The 16,216-nt window shown below is 40.6% G+C and overlaps 1 protein-coding gene and 1 pseudogene across 4 annotated transcripts in view; one reads left to right on the top strand and one right to left on the bottom strand.

The window, feature by feature from the left end:
- FAR1 (fatty acyl-CoA reductase 1) overlaps positions 1-14,725 on the bottom strand; it is a 73,160-nt gene extending 58,435 nt beyond the window's left edge. Inside the window, exons 1-2 of one of the 3 annotated variants that reach the window (XM_082660764.1) lie at positions 14,616-14,725; positions 12,796-12,893 (exon numbers count right to left, since the gene is read on the bottom strand). The gene's annotated coding sequence lies outside the window, so the exon portion shown is untranslated. Of the gene's footprint in view, positions 1-11,165; positions 11,711-12,795; positions 12,894-14,615 lie in introns of those variants that run through there. The other 2 variants (XM_082660765.1, XM_082660766.1) reach the window with 2 other exon arrangements.
- LOC309825574 (small ribosomal subunit protein eS24-like) lies at positions 2,861-3,336 on the top strand (annotated as a pseudogene). The gene has a single exon. The product of its transcript is annotated as a small ribosomal subunit protein eS24-like (transcript).
- Positions 14,726-16,216: the final 1,491 nt, after the last annotated feature.

The following is a 16,216-nucleotide window of genomic DNA, read 5'->3' as shown; positions in this document are numbered from 1 at the left end:
TCTTAAAGCAACAATAATCATTTTTATTCTCTCTCATAGTTTCTGAGAGTTAGGAATTTGGGAATGGCTCAAATAAGCAGTTTTAGCTGAACAGTTCTAGCTCCTATCTTAGGGCCTCTTCACGTGGTCTGTCCACATGAGGCAGTCTGGGTTTCCTTATAGCATGGCAATCTCAGGCTATACTGATGAAAAGCTGTTGAAGACTTCAAGACCAGTATTTTGGTGAGCTGGATGGAAGCTCACCTTTTCTGACCTCACCTTATTGCTCACAAGTGATTCACAAGAACACCCAAATTCAAGGGAAGGGAACATAACTCCACCTCAGGATGAGAGAATGGTCAAGGTCACAAGAACATGTGAGAAGGGACACATTGTTACAACTACTTTTAGAAAATACAATCTGCCACAAAGAATATGGTAAAGTAACTGCTCATTACTCCTGACATGGTCAACCATTTGAAACTGTCCCATAGGTTAACAGAAACTGATGACTAAAAGAAATTCTTGAGCTTGTCTTACAGAACAGCAGCTAAGGGAACAGCTTATTAAAAACCCCCCTGATTGTAATATGCTTTCACTGATCAAGCTCATCTTAATTATTTCTTTTGGCTCCTTAACCACTACGTATAGATAACACCTCTGTCGTATGGGTCCCTACAGTATTGGGGGCTTATGCTGTTTTCCAGAAACTTGGAGTCAGCTCTTATCCAGTTCAAGCCGGCTAAGATTTTTGGTTGGGACAACTGACCCTAAAACTGGGCCTGCAAAGGTGTCCAATAAATGACCTTTTGACATCAGAGGACTCAAAACTCCACCCTCATATCATGCTAAGTGCCTCCATTTTTGAACATGCATCTCAAGAAGAAGCATGTAACTCAGATATGCCTGCAAAGAACACCAATTACCTCACCTTTTCCCTACCTCCAATCACCTTTCCCCATGCCTAATACCACCCTGCTTCTTTATCCCATAAATATTTCAAACCCCTTGCCTTCAGGGAGGCAGATCTGAGATCTGCTCTCCTGTCTCCTGTCTCCTGACTTGGCTGTCTCCTGAATAAACCCTTTCTCTGCTGCAAACCTCGGTGTCTCAGCGTTTGGCTTGCTGCACATCAGGCAAACAAACCTGGTTCGGTAACCCATTTAATCCATGTTCAAGTTACCCAAAATGCCTTAAAAAAAATGGCCCCATGGGCCTCATACTTCTAAGTACAGATGATCCTTGAACAACACAGGTTTAAACTACATGGGTGTACTTATGCACAGATTTTTTTCAACAAATGCATATTACAGCATTATACAACCTGCAGTTGGTTGAACCTGAGAAGGCAGAACCACAGATACAGAGAGCCAACTGTAAAATTACACACAGATTTTTTTGACTTCTAGGAAGACTGGCACCCATAACTTCCACTGCTGCTCCAGGGTCAACTGATTTTGCCCACCAAATAATCTCATTCACTGAATAAAAATTTCACTTTCCCATATTCACTTAATTGTGAACTTATAACCAGTAGATTTCCACTTGGAGTTGACATACTTGTAGCCGAAAACAAGCCAACTCATTTTAGTTAGACTATTAAGAGGCCTCATATTATAGGTAAGCATATATTTTCTTTTAAAATTTTTGATAGACTCTCATCTGGAGGCATATCGGGAACCACTGGTATAGCGTCTTTTTACTATATTTTAATAACTCTAGAATATTTAGTGTTTTGATTAAGACTCAACATAAAAGAAAACCTCTGCAAGTGAACTGTAAACAACAAAAGAAGGACTAAAAAATGCAAACTCAAAATGTACAAGTTGATAAGAATAGTGGGTTCCTTTTTCTTTTCAAAAATTAAGGCTTACAAAGCATTTTTCAACAAACAAAAGAATAACTCTAGCATCTTGGTTTTCAATAAAAGATGCTAGTGTCCAACCCTGTTGTAAGCACCCATTGAAGTGAATATAATGGCCACTCTGTTTGCCTACACAGACATTGATATGCCAATATTTAACTCTCTATATCCAATCTTCCCCAATTTCTACGACACATCTTGGTAAGGAATCTCAGTAGGTTCGTTAGTTCTTAGGGCACTACACAACTATTTTGTATACTGATGTTACTCCGTAAGCATGGCACTTTGGCAAGTTAAAATGCCTCTAAAACCTCATTATCCTGGAAAATATTAAACGTTAAGAAAAATCAGACTCAGAATTCCTTTGAGTGATGTAAAAATCAAACACAAAAACATCCTTAAAAGTCAAGTTCTACTTCATCAGAGAGGAAATGTCAATTCTACAGCATTAAAATTATTTGCTGACAAGAAAACTTAAATTTTTTAGCAATACCCATTTTCCTTTGTTTCTGTCCTCGAGGCTTGTATACCAGTAGGGTAACTTCTCTACTGTAAAGCCTACAGAAGAAGGGCTGTGCTCTTGTTAACACAGTTTGGTAATAAACAGTTCCACAGCTTGCAAAAACATGTATCCAATTCCATTCTGGGAGAAAACAATCTTAAAAAAGTAACCTCCAAAAGTCATACATGATTTTCTTTAGATCAACTATTGTGCTACAGATGCCTTACCTTAATAAAAATGTGTTCATGTTAAATATTGTAATTTTTATCCTAACACTTTCAGACTCAAAAAAGTGAAATACAATATACAAAGGCATACTAGTATTTTAAGTGTATTAGCAAAGATAAGGCTTCTTAAACTTCTCCAATACAACACAGAAATCGAAATATCCCATTTTGCTTAAAAACTCATTAAAGTTGTGCATCTGATTCCATAATATACCTAAGAATTAATATAAAAATATTTCACTCTTTTCCTCTCTGGCTGCTTGAAGATCAGCAACCATCATAAATGACACAGTAGCTCTCCAGACCAGGAAGTTCATGACCAACCAACTACTTTAGCAGAAACAATTGGTCATCGACATCCTTCACCCTGGGAAGGCAAAAGTAGCTAAGAGCGATATTCAGGAAAAACTAGCCAAAATGTACAAGACCACACCAGATGTCATCTTTGGATGTGGATTCAGAATCCATTTTGGCAGTGGCAAGACAACTGGCTTTGGCAGGATTTACGATTCCTTGGACTACAGAAAGAAAAATGAACCCTAACATAGACATGCAAGACATGGCCTGCATTAAGAAAAACACCTCAAGGAAACAGCAAAAGGAACGAAGAACAGAATGAAGAAAGTCAAGAGGACTGCAAAGGCCAATATTGGTGCTGGGAAAAAGTGAGCTGTAGATTGGACAACAGAAGGAGTAAAGACTCTGCAGTGATTGTATCTGTGGTGACTGTGCAGATTTTTCATGAGACGATTAATAAACTAAGAACTTTTACGTGAAAATATATACACATTTCAAATTACTCAGCAAAATTGATTTTAACATGAAAATGTTCCATGTATACCACGAACATTACATGTAGACGTACACATACAAGTTTACCCAAAAAATTGACTCAGGCAGATTACTAATCATGTATCTTGTGTGGTCTGATTTAAAACTACCAAAGCCTATTCATGAAGATTAGTAACTTTAAGAACAAGTTGTTAGAATCAGGTATTTCACTGGTTACAGAAGTAGACTTTGTTTGAAAGCTGTTTATACTCAGTCTGATTATTATAGCAAATAACCTGCAACTCTTAACTACGGAAAAGTGCTTTGAAGTTCCTGCTGTATGCTGTTATTTCCTCTCCATTTCTCTTGTGTCACTTTCTTATGAAGCCTTCTGAATCTGTTCCCAAGGCTGAACCTAAAAACAGGCTCTAGTCCACCAAGGCAGCATTTTCCAAATTGTGGTAAATGCGGCTGCGATGCTGTACATTTTATCCCCAACCAGGAGAGCTACAAAGTGCATTAGCATATCAAAGACCTACAAAATGTACTGAGGTAAAGAAACTCCTAGACCTCTTTTTTTAATTTAATTTTTTTTTATACAGCAGGTTCTTATTAGTTATCCATGTTATACATATTAGTGTATACATGTCAATCCCAATCGCCCAATTCATCACACACACCCCACCCCACCCCCGCCGCTTTCCCCCCTTGGTGTCCATACGTTTGTTCTCTACATCTATGTCTCAATTTCTGCCCTGCAAACCGGTTCATCTGACCTCTTTTTAAGGCTGGGCTTTCACCAATTTCCCAACACTGCTAGGGAAACAATGCTCCTGAAAAGCTCATTATTGCCACATCAGCCTTCTAAGGTAATGACTATACAAACATGGACCAAACCTCCCATGGTCTACAAATGATTTAGAAAGCATGACCTTCCATTGATCCACAAGACTACTTATGAATAAACTATAAAGCCAGTTATTAAGAGTTGCAAATATGAGTATGTTATTAGAATGTACCGAAAACTTCAGTTTGTATACAATTAATAACTCTGCTTGCTGCAACTCACAATGCTCCAAATATGCACACTCAAAACCTGGAATTCTGTAATTTTCAAGAGGAGCAATCAATCATTGTCAGTGAAACTGGTCATGGTTTTCAATTATCATTATTCTTCTAATTAAGTTGAGCTTAATTATTATCATTTTAGTTGTTTTATTAAACCAGGAGAATGTGTTATATAATTCCATCACTAGAATTTGAGACCTACAGTTTTCTAACTAGTCTAAACTTTAAGATAAGTATATTTTTTGTGATTCAAATAAGGAACCATCCATTTCCCTAACTGCTGAAGAAAGTCCCTCTCTCCCCCAAAATGCTTATACCTTGACAATTTAGTTGTTATTATTCCACTAGAAAATGGGAATTACTGAGCTAAAGAATGACCCAGCTAAAGGGCCGGGATTAAAAGAGCTGGAGGGTCACCGTTCTAAAGGTCTTTACCCCAGCTATAGGCGCAGGTCTTCTCCCTGGTCACCAGGTCCACACCAACCAAATGTGGCATGAGGACTTGGAATCAGAGCCCTTCGTGGAAGTAATAGAAACTTCTCTGAACTTGAATGTCAATGATCACTCCAGTCTCTAGTTTTGAGGAGGAAGCTTCCAGGAATCTCTTTAAACAACTGAATCCCATAACAAAGCCTCTTCTCAAAAATCTTCCTGGTCTAGCTTTAAAACCTTGCCAGGTTCTTATGTAAAGCTTGCAACAAACAAAATGCTGTCAAGCATAGAAAGGTACAGAAAACAGGAGGGAAGTGTTTGATGACTTTGTGGATTCTTAGAATCTCTTTCCAGCTCTGAAACTGACTTAACACATCTAAGAAGCCCAGCGAATTCTTAGTCAATTTATCAACTGAGAATCAAAGTCACAATGCTAAAAACTCTGTCAAGATATTTCCTTCTCCAGAAACTGAGATCCAGAACGAAAAGACAGCCAAGATAAATAAGAGCAACAGACTACACTGTTGTGACTGCCACTAACCACGTGACCTTGGGCAAGTCAATTAATTGCTCTGATCAGTCATAAAATTCACTGAAGGGGAGGCTAAATCACTGATGGATAAATCCTCTTCTAGCTCTCAAAGTCTATGTATTACTGTATATTAGAATAAGTTTATTTCCTAGTAATACATTAGATACTCAGAAAATTATTAACTCCAATGGGTCACAAGGTTATCACTTTAAAGCCATACACCTAATATTCACTGATCTTCAAACAACCTATGCTCTGCTCTGCAGTCAAATGTCTCATTTAGCAGCTAAGTGATCTGTTCCTATCTCCTAAGGATTCTGCTTATGCTAATAACCATTATTACGATTATATTTTAGGTACAATCCACAAATTTTTAAAACCCCATACTTCTCACCTCACACTGGTCAGAACGGCCATCATCAAAAAAAAAATCCTCAAACAATAAATGCTGAAGAGAGTGTGGAGAAAAGGGAACCCTCTTGCACTGTTGGTGGGAATGTAAATTGATATACCCACTATGAAGAACAGTATGGAGGTTCCTTAAAAAACTAAAAACAGAACTACCATACGACCCAGCAATCCTACTACTGGGCATATACCCTGATAAAACCATAATTCAAAGAGTCATGTACCACAATGTTCACTGCAGCACTATTTACAATAGCCAGGACATGGAAGCAACCTAAGTGTCCACTGACGAATGGATAAAGAAGATGTGGCACATATATACAATGGAATATTACTCAGCCATAAAAAGAAACGAAATTGAGTTATTTGTAGTGAGGTGGATGGACCTAGAGTCTGTCACACAGAATGAAGTAAGTCAAAAAGAGAAAAACAAATACCATATGCTAACACATATATATGGAATCTAAAAAAAAAAAAAGGTTCTGATGAACCCAGGGGCAGGACAGGAATAAAGATGCAGATGTAGAGAATGGACTTGAGGACACGAGGAGGGGGAAGGGTAAGCTGGGACAAAGTGAAAGAGTAGCACTGACACATATACACTACCAAATGTAAAATCGATAGCTAGTGGGAAGCAGGCGCATCGCAAGGGGAGATCAGCTCAGTGCTTTGTGACCACCTACAGGGGTGGGATAGGGAGGGTGGGAGGCAGACGCAAGAGGGAGGGGATATGGGGATATATGCATACATATATCTGATTCATTTTGTTATACAGCAGAAACTAACACACCATTGTAAAGCAATTATACTCCAATAAAGATGTTAAAAAAAAAAACCATACTTCTAAGAAATATATTTAGGCCCATCCTTCAACCTAGATGGACAATAAACACTTATGATCTCAGGGCTCTACAGAGAATCAATCCTCTGTCAGACCAATACATGTTTCTAAGCCTCTGTGTATCATATCTAGGAGTTGTTTTAACACAAATGTGAACCTCAAAATACTTTAACAGATCCTTTCCTCCACAGATCTTAACTATTTAAGGGCAAGAGAGGTCAAAGAAGATTTTCCTTTACCTCTGAAAAAGTGGTATTTATGTATTTATTCATTCTTAAATCATATTCTACTTCATCTTAATTCAGGATGGATAGAAGCCATTATATAAAGTTCCATACACTTATTCCAAAATCTTTGGTAAAATCATTCCTACATATTCAAACTGGCTACAGCTTGTTTTCCCCCAAGAATGCAATTAAGAATTGGTCTTTTAAAAAATTAGGCATTGCATAATGAATTTTATAATTTCACTCAATAATGAAAAACACTTGTTTGACTCAAAATTCCTTCAATGACCACTGCTAAGAATGCAGGTGTCGAAGAATCACTGATAGTTGAGAAAATTTTGCAAAGTTCTTCAGAAGTTGGTTATGACGCTATGCTTGGAGATTTTGTGAATATGGTGGAAAAAGGAATCACCGATCCAACTAAGGTTGTAAGAAGTGCCTTACTGGATGCTGCTGGAGTGGCCTCTCTGTTAACTACAGTAGAAGTCGTAGTCACAGAAATTCCTAAAGAAGAGAAGGATCCTGGAATGGGCGGAATGGGTGGGATGGGAGGTGGGATGGGAGGTGGCATGTCCTAATTCCTAGGATAGTGCTTTACCATCATTAATGAGATGTGAAAGGAAGCTCAAGGCAGCGTTCCTCACCAATAACTTTAAGAGAGGTCAGTTGAAGGAGATGACTGAAGAAAAGGCTGGCTGATGTTTAAGAAAATCACTATAACCATCAGTTACTGGTTTCAGTTGACAACATAGAATGGTTTACTGCTGTCATTGTCCATACCTACAGATAATTTATTTTGTATTTTTGAATAAAGACATTTACACATTCCTGGTAAATGAGTATAAGAGCCAGGTACCAATGTACTGCTTTCAACTTAAATCACTGAGGCATTTTTACTACTATTCTATTAAAATCAGGATTTTAGTGATTGCCATCAACAGATGAGAAGCTAAGAAGCAGCCTTTCTGTGGAGAGTAAGAATAATTGTGTACAGAGTAGAGCAATATCCAATTATGTGACAACGTTTGTGTAATAAAAATTGTTTAAAGTTAAAAAAAACAAAAACACTTATATGTAGAAGGTGAAAAGCACAAAGAAATAAATAAAGTTGAGTTTTAGCAGTATGCTATCTGCCTATACATTAAAGAACGGATTATTAAACCAGAATCTGTAAACCTTCAAAGATATCTGAATGGGTTTTGAAAGTCTTATTATTAGCCTCCTGAAATTATTAGAAAAACTAAGTGTATATGTATATTTTTTCTGAGGAGAAGAGATAGCACAAAGCTCTGAGATGCTCAAAGAAGTTTATGACCTTTGACTAAGACTCTGCATCATGGGATATATTTTAAGATTTTAATTCTCAGTTAATAGTTCAAAGTTTTTAAGTCAATACTCCAAAATAATAAGATATAGTGGTAAGAATTCCTTACATTCAAGAAGGATTTCTCATGTGGCTGCCATGCCAACATTTTTGGCAAAAATTCCATAAAGAACAAGAATGATCTAGACTAGATATCTCAAAGCAATCTTAAAACTGTCAAACAGTTAAAACTTAAACACACACACACATACACACACTCCACCAATGTCATTTCCTATTTAGAATCTCTAATACTGGCATATGATCTTACGTTGCTACATTCTGTTTTATACATGTATATTCAGTCTCTCCAACTACTTATCCCTGTCCTACAGTAGATTATTATATCTAATTTCTCTTGCTCAGAACAGTATAATATACAAGTCTCAAATATATTTATATGAAGAAATTTCCACTTCACTTAGATTAGCATGTCTATTGTTGCATTTATCATGCTGTATGGTAATAACAGGTAAAAATGTCTAGGGACTTGTTTCAAAATTAAGAAGGGGGAGGGGAGTGGGTGGAGATACAGAAAAAACAAGATTGACCACAAGTTGAAAAATGTTAAAGCTGGTGATATGCATATTATTATATTTTTATGTTTGCAATTTTCCATAATACAAAGTTTAAAGACATTGGCCTCGTCTATTAGAACAGAGAGCTTCTTAAAGACAGGTGCAGGAGCTTTCCTCTTTGTACATCTGCCCAGTAGAGAGCAGTTACTTTGCTAAACACATTTCATTCTTTATGTGAAAGGCAGCAGTACTATCCTTCAATGAAACTTCAACAACTCTTTGATGGTATTTTATTTAAACAATTCTTTTATTAACCCAGATAAAACATATTCATTCATTCACTACTTACTGGTTACCTACTTTTCTCAGATATCCTGTCTTGATAAATGGAGGATATAAAAAGTAATTCATACTCTCTAATAAATTAAGAATCTGACAATACCCTCAAGGATCCACGGGAAAAAGGGCAGGGAGGGAAGAAAGGGAGATAAAGGGAAAGAAAAAATAGTAAAAAGCAACAAATACAGTATTTTAAGAAAGGGCTCTAAGGCATTCACATTTTTAATTAGAAAGAAGGCATACAGTTTCTTTAAGCTAGACAGGTCTAAAAGTTCCCCTCCCCACTCTATTCTACAGATGAGGAAACTAAAGCTCAGAGAGGGGAAGTGACTTGCCTCAAGTTACACATCAAGTTGCTAACAAAACCAAAAGTAAAATTCAGATCTGCTCATTCACAGTGCAATGTGAATTTTCTACATAAAAAATTTCCTCCTACCCTATAATATTCACTACCTAAAGAGAATGACTATTTTATTATTAATATACACTTCAATTCTGTATTCTACCATACTAAAAAAAAAAAGCAATACACTAAGTAAAGGGAGGAGGCTGGGTAGAAAATGCAAACAAACTGCTAAGACAGTTATACATGAATACTATATGCACATACCACACTTCCTTAATTCTGAGACACATTTGACTTTAAGACATAGTATCCATTTTGTAAACATTTTTTAAAAAATATAGACACTGTAAAATCTTCATTTCAAAAAATATTAAAATGTGAAAACACACACCTCTAAAGCAATAAAATATAACGCACCCTATAAGACACAAAAATCACTATCATTTAAGACCCCATGTCACAGGCACAAACACACAGAGCAAGAGTCCCATCTTCTAAAGTAACGAATAGTTACTAAATACCTAAGGCTATGTGGCATTTTTTTCAGTTGTCTGTATTAATAAACAAGTCCTTTTTGCCATACATCTCATATGCATGAGCTCTGGAGTCAGAGAAAGCAAACTGGAATCTCCAGCTCTGCCACTTAGCTCTCTGGCCTTTGGAAAGTTACTAATTTCTCCAAATCTCATTCTCTTCATAAAATAAGATAACCACCTTAGAGAATTGCCTGAGAATTAAATGTAATAATTTATTTAAGGAACATAGTACAGTGCCTAGATGAAATATTAAGTTTCCTTCCACAATTCCTATGGACCAAATGAAATTAAAACTAAAAACTACGTCCCATTCTTGACTTATAAGATTGGAATAAATCTGTACTAACCCTAGGGCAAATACTACTAATTTCCTTTGGAATAATTATTTGATAAGAAAAGCTTATTTTCTTGAAATTTCTCTCTTTTCTTCTTCAAACTGGGAACAGAAAACAATGACAAATTTTAAGTGTTTAAGTTAAACTTGTTATATGTAAACTCAGCACTTTCATGTTGCCTTACTGAACTGAGACTCTAAGCCCAATACAAACCCACTGAAGAGAGGAACTATAAGCCTACGTGTGGGAGGAGAGAAGGGTATAAGGTCAAAAAGACACATTTAAAATGACTCAATGTACGACTGGTTTGGTTTTTTTTAACCTTAAATTCATTTATTAAACAATGTTCAGAAAAGCCAAGACCGTATCTCCATGATTCAGGGTGCTTTAGTAACCTGATCCCCCAGATTAAGCAAATGTAGTTTCAGGTTGTTTCCAACAATAACAAGTCATTGCCAGGATGGGACTGTGCCTAGCAAAGTGGCTCATATGCAGTAGACACTGAAATAAGACCATCTTCTCTCCTACCCCAAACATAGTACAGACTAGACCACCCACATATTCTCTCACTATTAGTTCATTTTAGTTGAATGATTTTTCCCCACTAATGATAAAAGTAACAATGCTTTTTTTTAAACTTGGAAAAATACAAAAAGTACCAGCATTTTTAAACTACCCATGATCTTACCAGCCAATAACTAAAATATTACAAAAGGACATACCAACATCTTTCCTATGAATTTGACCATAATTATGATCATACCAAACTTTAAATTTGTATAGAGCACTTGCCACTAAACACAATTAACTACCAGTCCATATGTTAGTATCTTCATTATGGCTTTCTTGAGACCAAATTCACACTGTTTTTCCTTACTTAACTCAATGGTTTCTTCTCAATCTTTCCTCTTCTGAGTCTCTACATATTTTGCTGATGATCACTTCCTCTTTCTTTTTTTTTTTTTTTTTTTTTTTTGCGGTATGTGGGCCTCTCACTGTTGTGGCCTCTCCCGTTGCGGAGCACAGGCTCCGGACGCGCAGGCTCAGCGGCCATGGCTCACGGGCCCAGCCGCTCCGCGGCACGTGGGATCCTCCCGGACCGGGGCACGAACCCGTGTCCCCTGCATCGGCAGGCGGACGCCCAACCACTGCGCCACCAGGGAAGCCCCCACTTCCTCTTTCTTAAAACTCTATCCTAAGTTTCCCTAAACAGTATATTCCTCAGTGTCTACAAAAGTCTCTCCAACTAATCTTTTTCTATTTCTTCACTGGCTCTCTTCTGTTAACTCCTGACAATCTCTAAAACATGGCTCAGTCCTGACTTTGAATTTGCTTGTCAACCTTGAATCCCTAGCACTTAATAACACAATGCCTGGCATGAAGCAGATGCTCAATTTACGTTTACTTACTGACTTTGCCAACCCTGACCTGCCACCTACTAGTTGTGTTACCTTGGTTAAATTAAATCTTTCTGAACCTCAGTTCTCTCATTTATAAAGTAGGGATAATCAAAGGAAGATGATGCTTGGAAAGCTCAAAACAGTTTCTGGCACAAAGTTGCACCCAATAAATTTTGCTATTATTATCAACATAATCTAGTACAGGAATCAAAAATATTTATTATTGGGCTTCCCTGGTGGCACAGTGATTGAGAGTCTGCCTGCCGATACAGGGGACACGGGTTCGTGCCCCGGTCCGGGAAGATCCCACATGCCGCGGTGGCAGAGGCCACAACAGTGAGAGGCTTGAGTACCGCAAAAAAAAAAAAAGAATTTATTATTATATACGGTTGAACACCAAATCTACTTCTCAATAACCTAATTTACTTTCACCATATTCCTCTTATCATAACTATCAAAAAACATTTTTGTACTCTTCACCACTTATCTCCAATCCATCATCAACTATTCTAATTTTTCTCTCCTAGCCACCATACAAAACCATCATTTATCAACTAAGCTATAACAACAGACTTAGCTGATTTCTACACCTTTATATCTTCATTCATGGGCTTCCCTGGTGGCGCAGTGGTTAAGAATCCACCTGCCAATGCAGGGGACACATGTTCGAAACCTGGTCCGGGAAGATCCAACATGCTGCGGAGCAACTAAGCCCGTGTGCCTCAAGCAACTACTGAGCCTGCGCTTTAGAGCCCGCGTGCCACAACTACTGAAGCCTGCACACCTATAGCCGGTGCTCCACAACAAGAGAAGCCACCGCAATGAGAAGCCCATGCATCACAAAGAAGAGTAGCCCCAGCGCACCACAACTAGAGACAGCCTGCGTGCAACAACGAAGACCCAACTCAGCCAAAAATAAATAAATAAATAAAATTTATTTTTAAAAAGATCTTCATTCAAATCTTCAATCCTCCTTAAAAACCATTTTTAATTTGTCACTCTTGTCCACAGTTGCTTATAACATGTCCATACTACTGGAATGCCATCCTCTTATCTTGCAATAACCCATGTCCCAACTCCTAGTTCAAAAGATGGCTCAACACTCACCTCTTCCAGGAAACTTTCCCTGATTAACTCCACACCACTCAGATTACTTCTCTGCTTCGAGTCGCCTCAGCCCCTCAGCACTTAGGTACTCTGTTATACTAAGAGTAAAATGTGATCAGTGAATAGCATTACCAAGAAATTACTTCCACAAAACTATTTCTACATCCTAAAGAATGGTCCATTACCTATAATGCTTTGTTGATTTGGTTAATTAGGAAACATCCTATATGACAAATGCCCTCTTTGGGTTTTGTCCTTAACACTATACTACTTCATGTTGGTAAAGAAGCACTTAACTCTTCACAATCCTTTTGTCCTATCCTCAGGCAGAAATAATACCTCAGTTGTATCACCTCCTCCTGTTTAAATCCAATGGAAATGTAGTAATGGACCATTTTCTTTTCTACTATCTTTTCCCTGCCCCCAACCTCTGTCCATACCCCGCAAATAAAACTTCCAAAGCATTAAACAGAAAGGTAGTAGCAGTGATACCACGTTTTTCTTTCCTGTAAGTGAAAAGAACTTTGAACCTATTTAGCTACAAAACTCTTCCCAAGGCTGAAAAATTTCCCAACAAGCAGGATGCATAATCAAATTCTACATCAAAATGCTTGATTCTTATAGAGTAAGAGAATTGTACTTATGTTCACTCTTACTTGTGTTACTGTAAGAGACCTTACATCATTTTTATGACACATGACTGTTGAGAAACTCCCCTGTATTGCAGTTTTCGCAAAGTATCCTGTGATGTTGTCTTTAAACTAACACATTCTACTTTTTTTTGATATAAGAATTAAGCGATTCCTCACTGCCATCCAATCAAAAGCAAACAATATTTGTGCCATGGCTTGTGAGAAGATGAGTTCGTGTGCTGCTGAGGCAAAACAATGAGATGAACTGTCACACGGGTGGGAGAAGGGTTGGGGAGGAAGGAGGAGGGTTGGGGAGGGAGGACAATCAACCTCAGCGGTGAGAGTTAACAAGTCTGTGAGTTTGGCCGTCGATGAGTAGTGAATGAACCTATGGACCTGGCTAACTGACTCCTACCTGACAAAACCGACAGTTATTCTTGCTGACTTACTCATAAAAGATCCACACCCTTCAGTTACCATACATAAACCTACCTCGTTTGCTCCTCGTATACTTTCTCCTAACTGGCCACCTAACGCTTTCTAGTCTAACAGCCTCCAACCACACCTCACCTAAAACCTCTGCCTCTCAGTCACCTTCCGGCTTTAGTAAGTGCCTCTTACTCCAGATTCACGTGTCCCAAGCCTGTCCTCCCTTCACTCCCAGCTCATTTCCCCCCAGTCTCAATCAATGCCTACTTCCAAGAGGCCAACCACACGCCCCGGCTCCGCACCTTCTCCCCGGGCACCCTTTTCTGAGCATCACCCTATTCCCATCACTTTCTTCGTCCCCAGACCCAGAATCCTGCCATCACAGGCCTCCTTTCACTGCCACCCTCAGGCGCACAAACCTGCTCCTCCGTTAACTACTCCGCCCCACCTTCGCCACCTCTACGCGGTCTCACCGCCCCAGGCGGCGCCCCCAGGCTCCGCGTCTGCAAACCAAGCCCCCCCTATGGCACCGCTCTCAGTCCCGGCTCTCCAGAGGGCGGTGGCCCCGCCAAGCCTCGCAGAGACCATCCGGGCAGAAGCGGGCGCCCCCCGCTCTACGCAGCCGTGGGCGGGGGCGGGGCAGCTGGTGTAGCCCCCGCCTCGGCCAGGCCTGCCTCCCCGGCTCCCAGAGCCGTGGCCCCGGCCAGGCGAGGAGGGACCCGCAGCCCGCCTCTCCCGCCCGGCGTCCCCGCCTCTCACCTAGACGCAGAGGCTCGGGCCTCGCTTTCCTCCTGGCAGTCCAGAGAGGGCTCTGTCGCCGTCGGCGTCGCGCTCCCTTCACTCGCTCTTCCACCGCCCCCGACCGGCCGCTGAAGAGCAAACGGGCGGTGGCACGCCCATTGGCTGCGGCCCGCGCTCGCGTCAGCCGGCCCCGACACGGACCTCGGAATGTGACTGGCTAACGCGGCGCCTCTTTTCCACGTCTTGTCCTGATTGGCTCTCTAGTGCCCCCTTACTAGGAGGACCGCTCACCCTCCGCCTGGCTTCGGCCTCCCACCCCCTCAACCCCGTTTCCATCCGGGCGGGAGGAGACGGGAGCGGGCGCGGGTGGGACACGAACGGCCAATGGGAGGGCGGAGAGAGGGCCGGGAGGTGGGCTCTGCTCCCGGCCAGCTCGCGGGGAAAGTTCATCCAATGGTCGCGCGCCCCACACCCCGAGCTCACGAGCGCCCCCGCCGGCAGCTCGCGGTCTGGCGGGTCGCGTCCAGGGCCACACCCGGGCTGCCCGTCGCTTGGGAGCGGCGCCCACTGGAAAGGTGGGGAAGATGCGGCGAGGCGGCCGCGGGTGACCGCTGGCAGCCATTGTGGCGTGCTCCCGTGCTGTCTTCGTGAGTCCCGACGCGCCTCTTGGCGGGGCTGGTTTGGGTCGGTGAGAGCGGAATCGTGGCTCTGTGGTCCCCTGGAGCCTCCGCGGGGTGCCCTATAGAGAGGGAGACGAGCGTGCGTCTTGTCCAGCCCCGCGGGACTGTGGGTCAAATATTTCCACTTAACACTGCTTCCAGAGTAATTTCATACAAAATTTATCCATGAGAGAAATTAGAATAATGGTTATCTCGCGGGGGGGAGGAGGGGAAATGGAAAGGGCACAAGGGAACCTCACGGAAGCTCGGAGCGTTCTGCCTCTTGATCTGGGTGGTAGTTACCGAGGTGGTGTCTGCCTAGATAAAACTTCACCGAGTCGTACACTTAAGATTAGTTCACTCAACGCACTTTATGTATAATATCTCAATTTTTTAAATGATAAAAGGATTGTGAGAAAAACTCTAATATTACCATAACCGTAGGCTCCATGGGACACCCATGGTATAAACAATCCCACTAGGATTTAGCTATCGTTCAAAAACTAGAAACCAGAGGAAGAAAAAAAGGACTGTGAGAATTTAAAGTGAGTGAAAGCTCCTGGCACGGTGAATAACACTCACAGGTTGGTGCTTTAAGGATGAGCTAAGATGGTTCAGAATGATTTTTCTCTGAGGATTTAGAGCCTGTTTCAGTGCCTGACACTGTTACCAGAACTAAAGCACCCATGGTGCTGCACCCAGTTGGAAACTACAGAAGTTTACGGAGCTGCGTACTTTACTTTCATTTGAACACCATGGCTTCTGCCTTGGAGGAGCTCACAGTCCAGCACCAAGTACAGTCACCCTCTGTATCCGTGGGGAATTGGTTTCAGGACACACTCTCCCCCCGCCCCCCCGCAAATACCAAAACCACAGATGTTCATGTTCCTTATGTGAGATGGTGAAGAATCTTTGTTTCTGAACTTGACATATAAAGTTAGGTAAGATAGTATTTTCCAC

This window comes from Grampus griseus (assembly GCF_964374135.1).
Source record: "Grampus griseus genome assembly, chromosome: 8".
Classification (NCBI taxonomy): Eukaryota; Metazoa; Chordata; class Mammalia; order Artiodactyla; family Delphinidae; genus Grampus; species Grampus griseus.
The sequence above is the reverse complement of the archived record's forward strand: the minus strand, read 5'-3'. Positions and strand labels throughout refer to the sequence as shown.